The sequence below is a fragment of the Dendrobates tinctorius genome, unplaced genomic scaffold, assembly GCF_039654945.1.
Source record: "Dendrobates tinctorius isolate UK_male_01 unplaced genomic scaffold, ASM3965494v1 ptg000022l, whole genome shotgun sequence".
Taxonomy (NCBI): domain Eukaryota; kingdom Metazoa; phylum Chordata; class Amphibia; order Anura; family Dendrobatidae; genus Dendrobates; species Dendrobates tinctorius.
In genome coordinates this window covers 115,804,286-115,815,828 of record NW_027361690.1, presented here as the reverse complement: position 1 = coordinate 115,815,828, position 11,543 = coordinate 115,804,286, and the positions used below count along the sequence as shown (strand labels likewise).

General features: G+C 44.1%; 1 long non-coding RNA gene across 1 annotated transcript in view; it reads right to left on the bottom strand.

Moving 5' to 3' along the window:
- Positions 1 to 4,889: 4,889 nt before the first annotated feature.
- LOC141084370 (uncharacterized) overlaps positions 4,890 to 11,543 on the bottom strand; it is a 29,448-nt gene continuing 22,794 nt past the window's right edge. The window contains exon 3 of the long non-coding RNA XR_012230988.1: positions 4,890 to 5,511. This is a non-coding gene — a long non-coding RNA (uncharacterized lncRNA). The remainder of the gene's footprint in view (positions 5,512 to 11,543) is intronic.

The following is an 11,543-nucleotide window of genomic DNA, read 5'->3' as shown; positions in this document are numbered from 1 at the left end:
CCTTCTGAGCCCTGCCGTGCACCCAAACAGTGGTTTATGACCACATATGAGGTATCGGTGTACTCAGTGGAAATTGCCCAACAAATTTTAGATCCATTTTATCCTGTTGCCCATGTGAAAATGAAAAAATTGATGCTAAAAGAAAATTTTTGTTGTAAAAATTAAAATGTCCATTTTTTCTCTCCACGTTGCTTTAGTTCCTGCGAAACACCTGAAGGGTGAATAATCTTCTAGAATGTAGTTTTGAGTAGCTTGAGGGGTGCAGTTTTTAGAATGGTGTCACTTTTGGGTATATTCTGCCATATAGACCCCTCAAAGTGACTTCAAATGTGATGTGGTCCCTAAAAAAAATGGTTTTGTAAATTCTGTTGTAAAAATGAGAAATCACTGGTCAAATTTTAACCCTTATAACTTCCTAACAAAAAAAAAATTTGTTTCCAAAATTGTGCTGATGTAAAGTAGACATGTGGGAAATGTTATTTAGTTACCACTTTGTGTCACATAACTCTCTGGTTTAACAGAATAAAAATTCAAAATGTGAAAATTGCAAAATTTTCTAAATTTTTACCAAATTTCTGATTTTTTCACAAATAAACGCAAAAATTATCGACCTAAATTTACCACTAACATGAAGCCCAATATGTCACGAAAAAACATTCTCAGAATCGCTAGGATCCGTTGAAGTGTTCCTGAGTTATTACCTCATAAACGGACACTGGTCAGAATTGCAAAAAATGGCCAGGTCATTAAGGTCAAAATAGGCTGGGTCATGAAGGAGTTAAAGCTTGTGGCACCTCCTACGCACTAACTGGCCCCCTCCAAACCTGTACTCCTAGCGCCAGCCGACCCCGGTACTGTTTATGATAGCTGGAAGTGACGTCCCTGCTCATTCGCACTGTTCCTCCGCAATCGCAGGCGTGCCTCTTCTGTTGCAGTCTCCGCACGGCTCTTCTCAGCTTGAACGTTGGCAGAAATATCTCAGGCTCAAGGTGGAGAGGACTGGGCCTCAGCTTTTGACAGACGTAGTCGAGCCTCAGAGACTTACCAGCGCAGGGCGCAGCTTCTGTCTCTGACCAGTGTTAGCTGTTCTTGGGGATATCTTCTGAGGAATCTGGACCTTGCCAGGCGGTGACCGGCACTTAGGTAGTGTAAACTCCCCGCTGAGGGCTGTCACGTTGGTCTCAGTGGTGGCTCTGGCGCACGTCTGCCCCGCTCCCTTCCCTGGTGCCAAATCTCCTCATGGTTGGGCACACATGGCTTTTTTACTGGAGAAGTCCTTCCTGTGGGTCACCTGATCCAGTCCAGCACATGAGGTCACTCCCCCTGCAAATCTTCCAGCATACTTTGGTTCTGCTTGTTTTCGGCTGGCCAGCAGATGGCAGCCTCTCGTCATCAATGGCACCTCGTGCAAGAGGTCTCAAGATATGTCATGGCTTCTTGTTACAGATGAACATGTGTAACAGTCTCCAGTAAGTGTGAAAACTGTCACCACACATACTGGAGACACTGACTTGTGAAGGGGGCCTAACAGATGAAAATAAACAAATGAGATGGGGAAAAATAGTTGACCAAACATTCTGCACACATAAATATTCTTCTAAGAAAGGCAAAACCTCACTTTTACTTTCTTAAATATTCAGGTTTATTCTTCTTTTTGATCGACCAACAGCTCTGTAGCTGATTAATAATAAAATGAATCATCAGAAATACAAATTGCCCTATAGTTGTGAATACAGTGTATGTACATCATCCATAATAAATGAAACCTGACTGACAAATGACTACAAATAAAGGTGAGGATAACCTGACAGCAGACATGGATGGCGTCTGGTGGAAGTCTGTAATCAGCAGTCTGGGCGGCTATGTGTGCTGCATCACGTCTGCTTGTCTGGAGAAAGTCCTGCCGCACTTTATATGCACTTCAGATTAAGTGTTGTGCTTTCACACTAAGTTCTCATTAAGCTTCATTGGTTTTTATGAAGCGTCTTATACCAACAGCGGAGACTTTATGAGACTTATGGCATTAGACATTTAAAATGATATAATTACATTTGAATACAATTTGCCTTCACCGAATTTGTATATATAACCCCAATAGAAGAAAGAACTTTGTCACCCAAAAAATGTAAAACTTTATTTATACAAATATACATAAAAGAGTATAAACCATATGTATATAAGAAGATAGCACAGGTGAGGCTGATGATGGGTACACCTGGAACTAAGCATTTCAGTGGGAAACGCGCGTCGGGTGAGGTGTGTCCCTACACAAATATCCCAAAGGTAATATATATCTCTGCTTTACTATATTAATGATTATTAAATACAATCTGTACTCAGGAATTTATACCTACTCTTATTGGATAACCTCAGATGGATGGGTTTGATGCATGTGTATATGTATCATAAAATTGTTATTATGGTTATTATTTATTTTAGAGCACCATTTATTTCCATGGTGCTGTATATGAGGGAGGTTTGCATACAAAATACAGTGAACAAATTAATAGTAACAGACAGGTACAGAGGGGAGAGGACCCTAACAAACAGGCAATCCCCACATGTATTCAGGCTGACTAGCGGCCACAAATTATGCAGCTACAGCGACAGAAACTAAATCTCCGAGGACATCCAAATATTCGGAGGTCACCCAAGCATGCTGGGGAAATCTCGAGTGACGAGTATACTCGCTCATCACTAATCGGGAGATTAGTTTGACGGAATATGGATGAGACAGATTATAGATGGCTTGTAGGTCAGTGCTAGTAGTTTGAACTGGATATGTTGGAGAATTGGGAGACAATGAGGGGGTTTGCAGAGGGGAGAAGCAGAGGAGAAACCAGGGGAGAGGTGGATTAATCGTTCAGCAGAGTGAATGAAGGATGGACTAGAGAGGTGCGAGAGTGTTAGCAGAGAGGCCACAGAGGAGGATATTGCAGTAGTCGAAGCGGGAGGTGAGTAGGGCATGCATTAACATTTTTTAGATTGAGGATTCAGAATAGGATGGATTCTGGAAATATTTTTGAGTAGGAGGTGGCAGGAGGTGGTGAGGGGTTGGATGTGCAGAGTGAAGGAGAGGGCAGTGTGGAGGGTTACTCCGAGGCAGTGAAGTATGTATAAATGTATGCGAAGTATGCAAACAATGTATATATTGTAGATATCGAGCGGCATATTTGATTTTGTTTTTGCCATACTTCTCATTACTTTGCAATATTTGAATATAATTCATTATATACTACCATTCTCTGTGGCGCATATCAATGTGTGGTGTAGATGACTTTATTGGTTGTCATTATTATTATATCTGTTACTGAACTGCAGAATACAATATATCACATATACTATAAATGTGTGGAATATTTATATTCCCTTTTCTGTTGTACCCATCATCAGCCTCACTTGTACTGTGTCATTTTACACATATGGTAGGTTTTTAAACTCTTTTATTTATATTTGCATGAATAAAGTTATGAATTTACTTGGCTTGTGATTTTTTTTCTTCTATTGACTTTATTTATAGCTATGCTTTTTGGCCCAGTTACATGAATTGTTTTATTTCAGAAAGATCGTTCATTACATTATTACAGTAGTGGTATTGTGGATGAGATTTTACAAAATCTCAATCAAAAACTGCAGAGGAAATCAATTTATGCTTTAGATTTCGCCGTTGGTTTCATACTTTGCAATACAACAGTATGTCTCTACTGTGGAGTTGCTACAGTGTTGAATCTGCAATGAAATCCACAGCTGTGTTACATAAAGCAGTCTCGCAAGGTGAGGGAGATCCTCCAAGTTCAAGGTCCAGTTGGGCACAAGGGCCAAGCACATCGGTAGAGCAATCGAAACTTGGACAGCTGAGAGGTTGAAAACTGCAGGTAGATAGGTGGAATGCTGAATGCTGGAAACCGAAGGCAAGCGGAAGATGTCCAAGAAACCACAGGCAAGTAGGCGGTCATATAGAAGGCAAACTAAAAGTCTAAAAAGAGTCCGTGAAATCGCAGGCAAGCGGGCGGGACGCTGGAAATCACAGGCAGGGGGGAAAGGTCCAGGGGACCACAAGCAGGTGGGATGCTGGTAACCCCAGGCAGGTGGGAGACATCAAGAAGATCACTGGAACGCAGGCAGGATACTGGAAACCACTGGCAGGCGGGAGACATCCAGGAAATCACAAGCAGATAGCAGAGTTACAGGAGACGTTAGGCAGATTGCAAAGTTACTGAAGAACGTAAGCAGACAGCAGAGTTAAGGGCCTGTCACACTAAGCGATATCGCTAGCAATATCGCTATAACGTCACTGGTTTTTGTGACGTAGTAGTGATATTGCTAGCGATATCGCTATGTGTGATACTTACCTCCGACCGGCTCCCCCGCTGATTATCGCTGATCGCGCGAGAACGTCATGGACCGTTTCTCGTCGTCAGCTTCCTGCTGGGCTTCCTGTGGCGCCGACGAGCGACGCATGGACGCGGGCGGGAGGACGTCAGGATCGCCTCGTCTGACAGGTAAGTAGCGACCCCCGACCCCTGCTATGTCGCTGGTGAGATCTGCCTGTGTGGCAGCTCACTAGCGACCACTTAGCGATGCACCAGCGATCCTGACCGCGTCATATCGCTGGTTGGGATCGCTGGTACATCGCTAAGTGTGGCAGTACCTTTACTGTAGACCTTGGGCAGATTGTAGAGTTACTGAAGACCTCGGGCAGATAGCAGAGTTACTGGGGAACGTATGCAGAAAGCAGAGTTACTGAAAGCCTTGGACAGATTTCAGAATTTCTGAAGAGCTCGGGAAAATTGTAGAGTTACTAAAGAATGCAGGAAGACAACAGAGGTACTGAAGACGATAGGCAAATAGGAGAAAATAAAATGGACCGGGGCATGTGCACAACAAGCTGCAAAAACTTATGCTGATTTTATTGTACAAACACAACTGATTTGCTGCCTATTTCACCCTTCACGTTTTAAAGGATGAAATCCGCAGTGTGAATTGACATGTGGGACTTTCATTTATGCCAATTTATGTTGTGGATATTCTCTGAAGCATGCGATTTTAAGAAATAACATCCACAATGCTGCATCTGTGATAAAAAATTGATTTTTTTTCCTGGAAAAATTCCACTATTTATTCCCTCAGTTGGAACAAACCCAAGAGGTTGCAATGTGCAGCAAATCTGCAGCATTTCTGCAACAAAATCCCGCTGCGTTTTTTGCTGTTGCTCATGTCACTTCTTTTTTCGATGCCCCACGGGAACATACCCTGATGGTTTTAGTCTTCTGAAATTGAAGAAAAATACACCAAAACCTTGCATTACACTGTAGTCTGCTACGTCAGTGACATCCATCATGAAATACGGCTTCCAGCATCAGACATCCCGACAATGTGAATCTGGTCATTCTGTCTGAGCTCTCTCCCGCTCTTCTGCTTAATTCACAGGTTTCAGAGGGGAGTGGAAACTTCCCAAATGTGCATGCCTTCCCTCACGTAGTAACAGCCACTCATGGAAAGTGGGCTCAGCTGTGGAAACAATTGTACAGCACAATTATCGGATCCTTTGACGGTATTTGGTGAACAGTAAATGATATATACACATGCAGGGATCACTTAGGGTTTTCATAGGCTACGAAATTATTTCAAAGATAAAGGAACAATAGTAAATGTTTTATTCATTGACGTGTACTGACATTTTTATACATTGACAATTCTGTTATAGGATAATACAACAAGAAAGAGTTTGTCCCCAGAGCTAACAGTCTATTTACTGTCAAGGAACACCATTAAATGAAGGTCTTATTATTTAGCGCATTATTATACATTGACCATATCTATGTATATATATATATATACACACACACCAAGAAAACCAGGCAGCACTCCAAATTATATGTGAAAAAAGTGTATACTTTACTGATCCTTGGTTGTTTTACAGATTTTCTGGCTTTTTTGTTTAGTTTTCCCTGACATTTAGTTTTGCCTTTTTTTTTTTTACATTTTTTTAAGTACAGTCAGAAGGTATTCTTGCGCAATACATGAAATTCATGGCTTTTTTTGTAAACCAATTAAGGCCTGTTTCACACTTCCGTTTGCAGGTGTCAGTCACAATTCGCCGTTTGGGGAAAAAAACAGATCTGACGGATTTGCCTCACAGATCCGTTTTTCTCGCCATAGACTTGTATTGGTGGCGGATTGTGACGGATGGCCTTCCATTGCGTCCGTTGGGCGGCAGATCCGTCATAAAATTGAGGTCCGTCTGGAAAATAAACGTCCATAGGAACGTTTTTTGTCTGCGTCGAAAAGGCGGACGGTGACGTATCCGTCGGCGTCCGTTGTCTGGTAGATTGGATGCCTATGGGTGATGGATCCATCCCTGTCAGACACATGATGGAATCAGTTGACGGATTCCATTTCTTTCAACTGAGCATGCCCGGAAGAATTTCCTTTCATGAAATTTAATCCCAAAACTGGTTCAGGCACAAAAAATATATCTCTCTCTCTCCAGAATCTGTCCCTTTAACATTCCACCAATTACTGCTTCAACGGATCCGTCAAAAAACGGATCCGGTGCATCAGTTGTTTGCAATAATAATAATAATTAATAATAATTTTTATTTATATAGCGCCAACATATTCCGCAGCACTTTACAATTAAGCGGGGACATGTACAGACAATAAATTCAATACAAGTTAAGACAATTCAAACAATGACATTAGGAGTGAGGTCCCTGCTCGCAAGCTTACAATCTACAAGGAAATGGGGGGACACAGTAGGTGAGAAATGCTTGTTAATTCAGGTCTGGCAATTATAATAGGGATTTTCATATAAAGCTGCATGATCCGGTCATCAGCCCGTGTGTTTAAGCGCAATAGACAAGTATCAAGTGCAGTTATCATGTGCATGAAGGGTGTGGAGACAGATGAATAGTAGGGTGCAGATTCAGAATAATATTTGGAAGGAGGGAACAGGGCAAAGTTAGCTTGCTGAGTAGTTGATGTGATAGGCTTCTTTGAAGAGATGGGTTTTCAAAGCGCGCTTGAATAGGTCAGGGCTAGGTATCAGTCTGATCGTCTGGGGAAGTGCATTCCAGAGAGCTGGAGCAGCACGAGAGAAGTCTTGGAGACGGAGGTGCGAGGTTCGGATTACGGGGGATGTTAGTCTTAGGTCATTTGTAGAACGGAGGGCACGTGTAGGGCGATAGACAGAGATGAGAGAGGAGATATAAGGCGGTGCAGAACAGTGGAGAGCTTTGTGGGTGAGAGAGATGAGTTTATACTGGACCCTGTAGCGAATAGGTAGCCAGTGTAATGACTGGCACAATATGGAGGCATCGGTGAAGCGGCTGGACAGAAATATGACCCTGGCTGCCGCATTCAAGATGGATTGGAGAGGAGAAAGTTTGGTAAGAGGGAGACCGATCAGAAGAGAGTTGCAGTAGTCCAGACGAGAATGAATAAGAGCGACAGTAAGAGTCTTAGCAGTTTCAAAGGTGAGAAAAGGTCGGATTCTGGAGATGTTTTTAAGATGCAGGTGACAAGAGCGACTGAGTGATCGGATGTACGGAGTAAAGGAAAGTTCAGTGTCGAATATGACCCCAAGACAGCGGGCATGCTGCTTGGGAGTTATGGTTGAACCCTCCAGGGTTATTTCGATGTTAGGTAGAGTGAGGTTAGTAGAGGGGAGAAACACAAGAAGTTCAGTTTTAGAGAGATTTAGTTTCAGATAGAGGGAGGACATGATGCTAGAGACAGCAGACAGACAATCCTTGGTATTTTGAATTAGGGTAGGGGTGATGTCAGGGGAAGAAGTGTATAATTGGGTGTCATCAGCATAGAGATGATACTGGAACCCAAATCTGCTGATTGTTTGTCCAATAGGGGCAGTGTATAAAGAGAAGAGGAGGGGGCCTAGGACTGAGCCCTGCGGGACCCCGATAGTAAGGGGACGAGAAGAGGAAGAGGAGCCGGAAAAAGATACAGTGAAGGAGCGGTCAGAGAGGTAGGAGTAGAACCAGGAGAGGGCTGTGTCCTTGAGGCCTATAGAGCGGAGCATAGTGAGGAGGAGCTGGTGATCCACAGTGTCAAATGCGGCAGAGAGATCCAGGAGAATCAGCAGGGAGCAATGACCTTTCGATTTAGCTGTTATTAAATCATTAGAGACTTTAGTGAGGGCAGTTTCAGTAGAGTGTAAAGAGTGGAAACCAGATTGTAAGGGGTCGAGAAGAGAGTTATCCGAGAGATAGCGGATTAGACGGGAGAGGACCAGGCGTTCCAGGAGTTTAGAGATGAAGGGAAGGTTAGAGACAGGTCTGTAGTTAGCAGTGCAGTTCTGGTCCAGGGATGGCTTTTTAAGTAAAGGGGTTATGATGGCATGTTTAAATGAGGAGGGAAATATACCTGAAGAAAGAGAGAGGTTAAATATTTTAGTCAGGTGAGTGGTGACCACTGGTGAGAGAGACTGCAGGAGCTGTGAAGGAATAGGGTCACTGTCGGATCCGTTTTTTCAACACTTTGATGGATTGTGTCTGACACCAGCAAACGTGAGTGTGAAACAGGCCTAAAGCACGAAAAAACACTACATATGAAACAAGGGTAATAGACTAAGCCCACCTCAGATACACATTATTACCCTTTCTCAATGCCACTTTAAGTGTCTACACCTACAGACCATTTAGGGTATGTGCACACCATGTTATTTTAGATGTGTGTAAACCCGGAGAGTTTTTGAGGAACGAGTGCATCTTTTTGATGTGGAAATGCAACAAAAAAACACAACAATACAATTCCAGTTCAGTTATTTTTTACCTAGAGATTTAGGATCCCCATTAAAATCCCTCCAAAAAGTGCGTTTCTGCAACAGAAATTAATATTTTAAAAAAGTAACAAAAGCCAATATCCACACAGATTATGCACCAAAACAAAACTACAACTCATCCCGCAAAAAAAAAAAAAAAAAACAACAAGCCCTCAGACTGCTGTGTGGATGGACAAATAAAAAAGTTATGGCTCTTGCAAGAAAGGGAGTAAAAAATTAAATGGCAAAAACAAGAAAAAACACCCAAAACGTTCCATTCATAAAAGTGTTAATGCCTATGGATTTACAATGGGATGTCATAAAAACCCCTGCAGGTGCAATGTGTATTTCAGCCTTAACTTCTGTCCTTCTGTACGAACTACTACTGGTAATGATAGTGAAGGGGGTCTGCTGTCCCTCCATCTGGGAGCTCTCTTCCTCCTTATTTCTCACCATTTTACACCTGGAAGGATTTTAAAATTTAACAATTGGCCAAGGCAAGCGAAGGCCAACGTAGAAAGCCACTACAGCCCCTGTAACACATAGCGACGCACCAGCGATCCCGACAACGAAATTACCTGGTCAGGATCGCTGGTGTGTCGATACATGATCACTGGTGAGCTGCCAAACAGGCAGATCTCACCGGTGATCAGGCCCAGCGACGATGCGGGTAACAAGCGCGCGCGTCGCTTAGTTACTGGCTGTTTACCTTGAATACCAGCTCCCAGCGCCAGCACGCTGGTATCCAAGGTACACAACGGGTAACTAATCGATGTGCGTGCTTAGTTACCTGCGGTTTACCTTGGATACCAGCTCGCTGATCGATGGTCTCCCGCTGCCACACGCAGTGATGTGTGCTGGCCAGCGGGAGACCAACGATCAAAAAAATGTCCAGGGCATTCAAGCACGATCAGCGATACCCAGCGGGGGGGGCCGGTCGCTGATTCATGTCACACACAGCGAAATTGCTGGTGAGATCGCTGTGGCGTCACAAAACTTGTGACTCAGCAGCGATCTCGCTAGCGATCTCGCTGTGTGTGACGGGGGCTTTAGGGGTCAATTGAGGAGGGAGGCACAGTTTATGCATAAAAAAAGTTCTGCCTTTATACTTCTTTATACAACCTGTTGGATGCTGATAAAAATGTAGAAAAGGATCAACAAGGGACAGTAAAATGAATAAATGCATAAAGCATAGCAATCTGGGAATGATCATACTGAGTGTCAGGGACAAAGGGTGGACACATTCTGAAATACCAGTCCAGGACACTCAAGGTAAATACAAACATAAATCCACTCAAAAGCCAAATAGATGTAAACATAATTACAAAAGACAATAACATTACATCATATAGTTATTAATAAACAAATTGATAATACAAAACACAAACATGAATACCACAAGCCAAAATTAAAAATTACATATTACAAAGAGGAAGAAGCTAACGAGAAATGAGCGTTGGATTGCGGGGCGGAGGAGTGGCACTATTTATGGTATAGTGGATCGCCCGCCAGGGATCGCCAGGACGGCGGGGTACTCGGAGCCGGGCGCGGTGGATTTCAATGGGAGATGTCACGGTAGCTGTGACCCGGTCCGTGGCCCTGGGCATCCATTGTAAAAGGGGAATGTGGAGTGTGCGGATGATGATGAAAGTTTGAGTGAATGATTCGTGATGCCACCTGTGGTGTTCGGCAATGAAGATGTTAAGCCGACGCTGCAGACAGATCCTCTGGGACAGATGGTGTGGTGCAGCAATGATGGTGTAGCCCTCCACAGGCAGGGCTGTAGTCCCAGGGCAGTGTAGATGGAGAGCTAGTGAGGAGAGCGTAATGGTGCAGTGTTAAGCACAGAGATGTAGCAGTGCTGATTGGGTTGGCGCAGGAATAAGCGGAGGACACCAGGGCATGTAGTTCCAAAGCTTTACTCAGTCTGTTGTGCATACAGATGCCTGCCTCAGTGCCGTGTCCTCCAGGTCAGGGGCTCAGCCAACCACCAGGCAAGATGAAGTACTCCGTTCCACCACTCCGCCAACATATGTGCCTTTTCTGAACGTCTCCCTCCTTAGCGCTTGTAGTGAAGTACTCACAGTACTGAGTTACACTGGAGTGCCTCCTTTCAGATGTTCTTAGAACTCTACTTGTACGGCAGACAGCTGTAGCCTGCGGCGGGGACTCCTTACTACTAAGTCCCGGCTCACTCTCGTTGCTGTTGTGCCCCCAAGTCTTGTGTGGGAATAAAGTGGTGACAACTTCTATTCCTCCGGTGTCTGTCGCAGGACCATTAGTATCCATACAACCTCGTGGTCCGGACCCCGGCCATGCGCTTAGAACTTGAGGAAGGGCTCTGCTCTAACCCTATCCTTAGTTCTCTTCTCCTTACGTTCCGTACAAATCAATCTTTCTTATGGAGAATTAGGCTTTCTGAATATCTCTTTCCTGTGCCAGCAGACTCAGGTCACTGAGGTCTGCTGCAGGACTTCCTTCATCCATCCCTCTCCGGGGAGCTTCTCTCACAGACTCCTAGTCAGACTGACTGGCTCCTAATGAACTCCAGCTCTCTTGTGCAGACTAAGCTTCACCCACCTCCCACCACTCTTCGTGTTCCAAGCAGTGAGCCACCAAAGGTGCTTTGCTGCACTACTATGTTGTGTGGGATGCAGGTGTTGGAGTGTGGTCAGGGGTCTCCACCTTACCTGAATGGTGGGGTATCACACCTCAGGGGGAGGTGCAGTACCTCTGTGGCGACTGAACCCTCAGGGGCGCC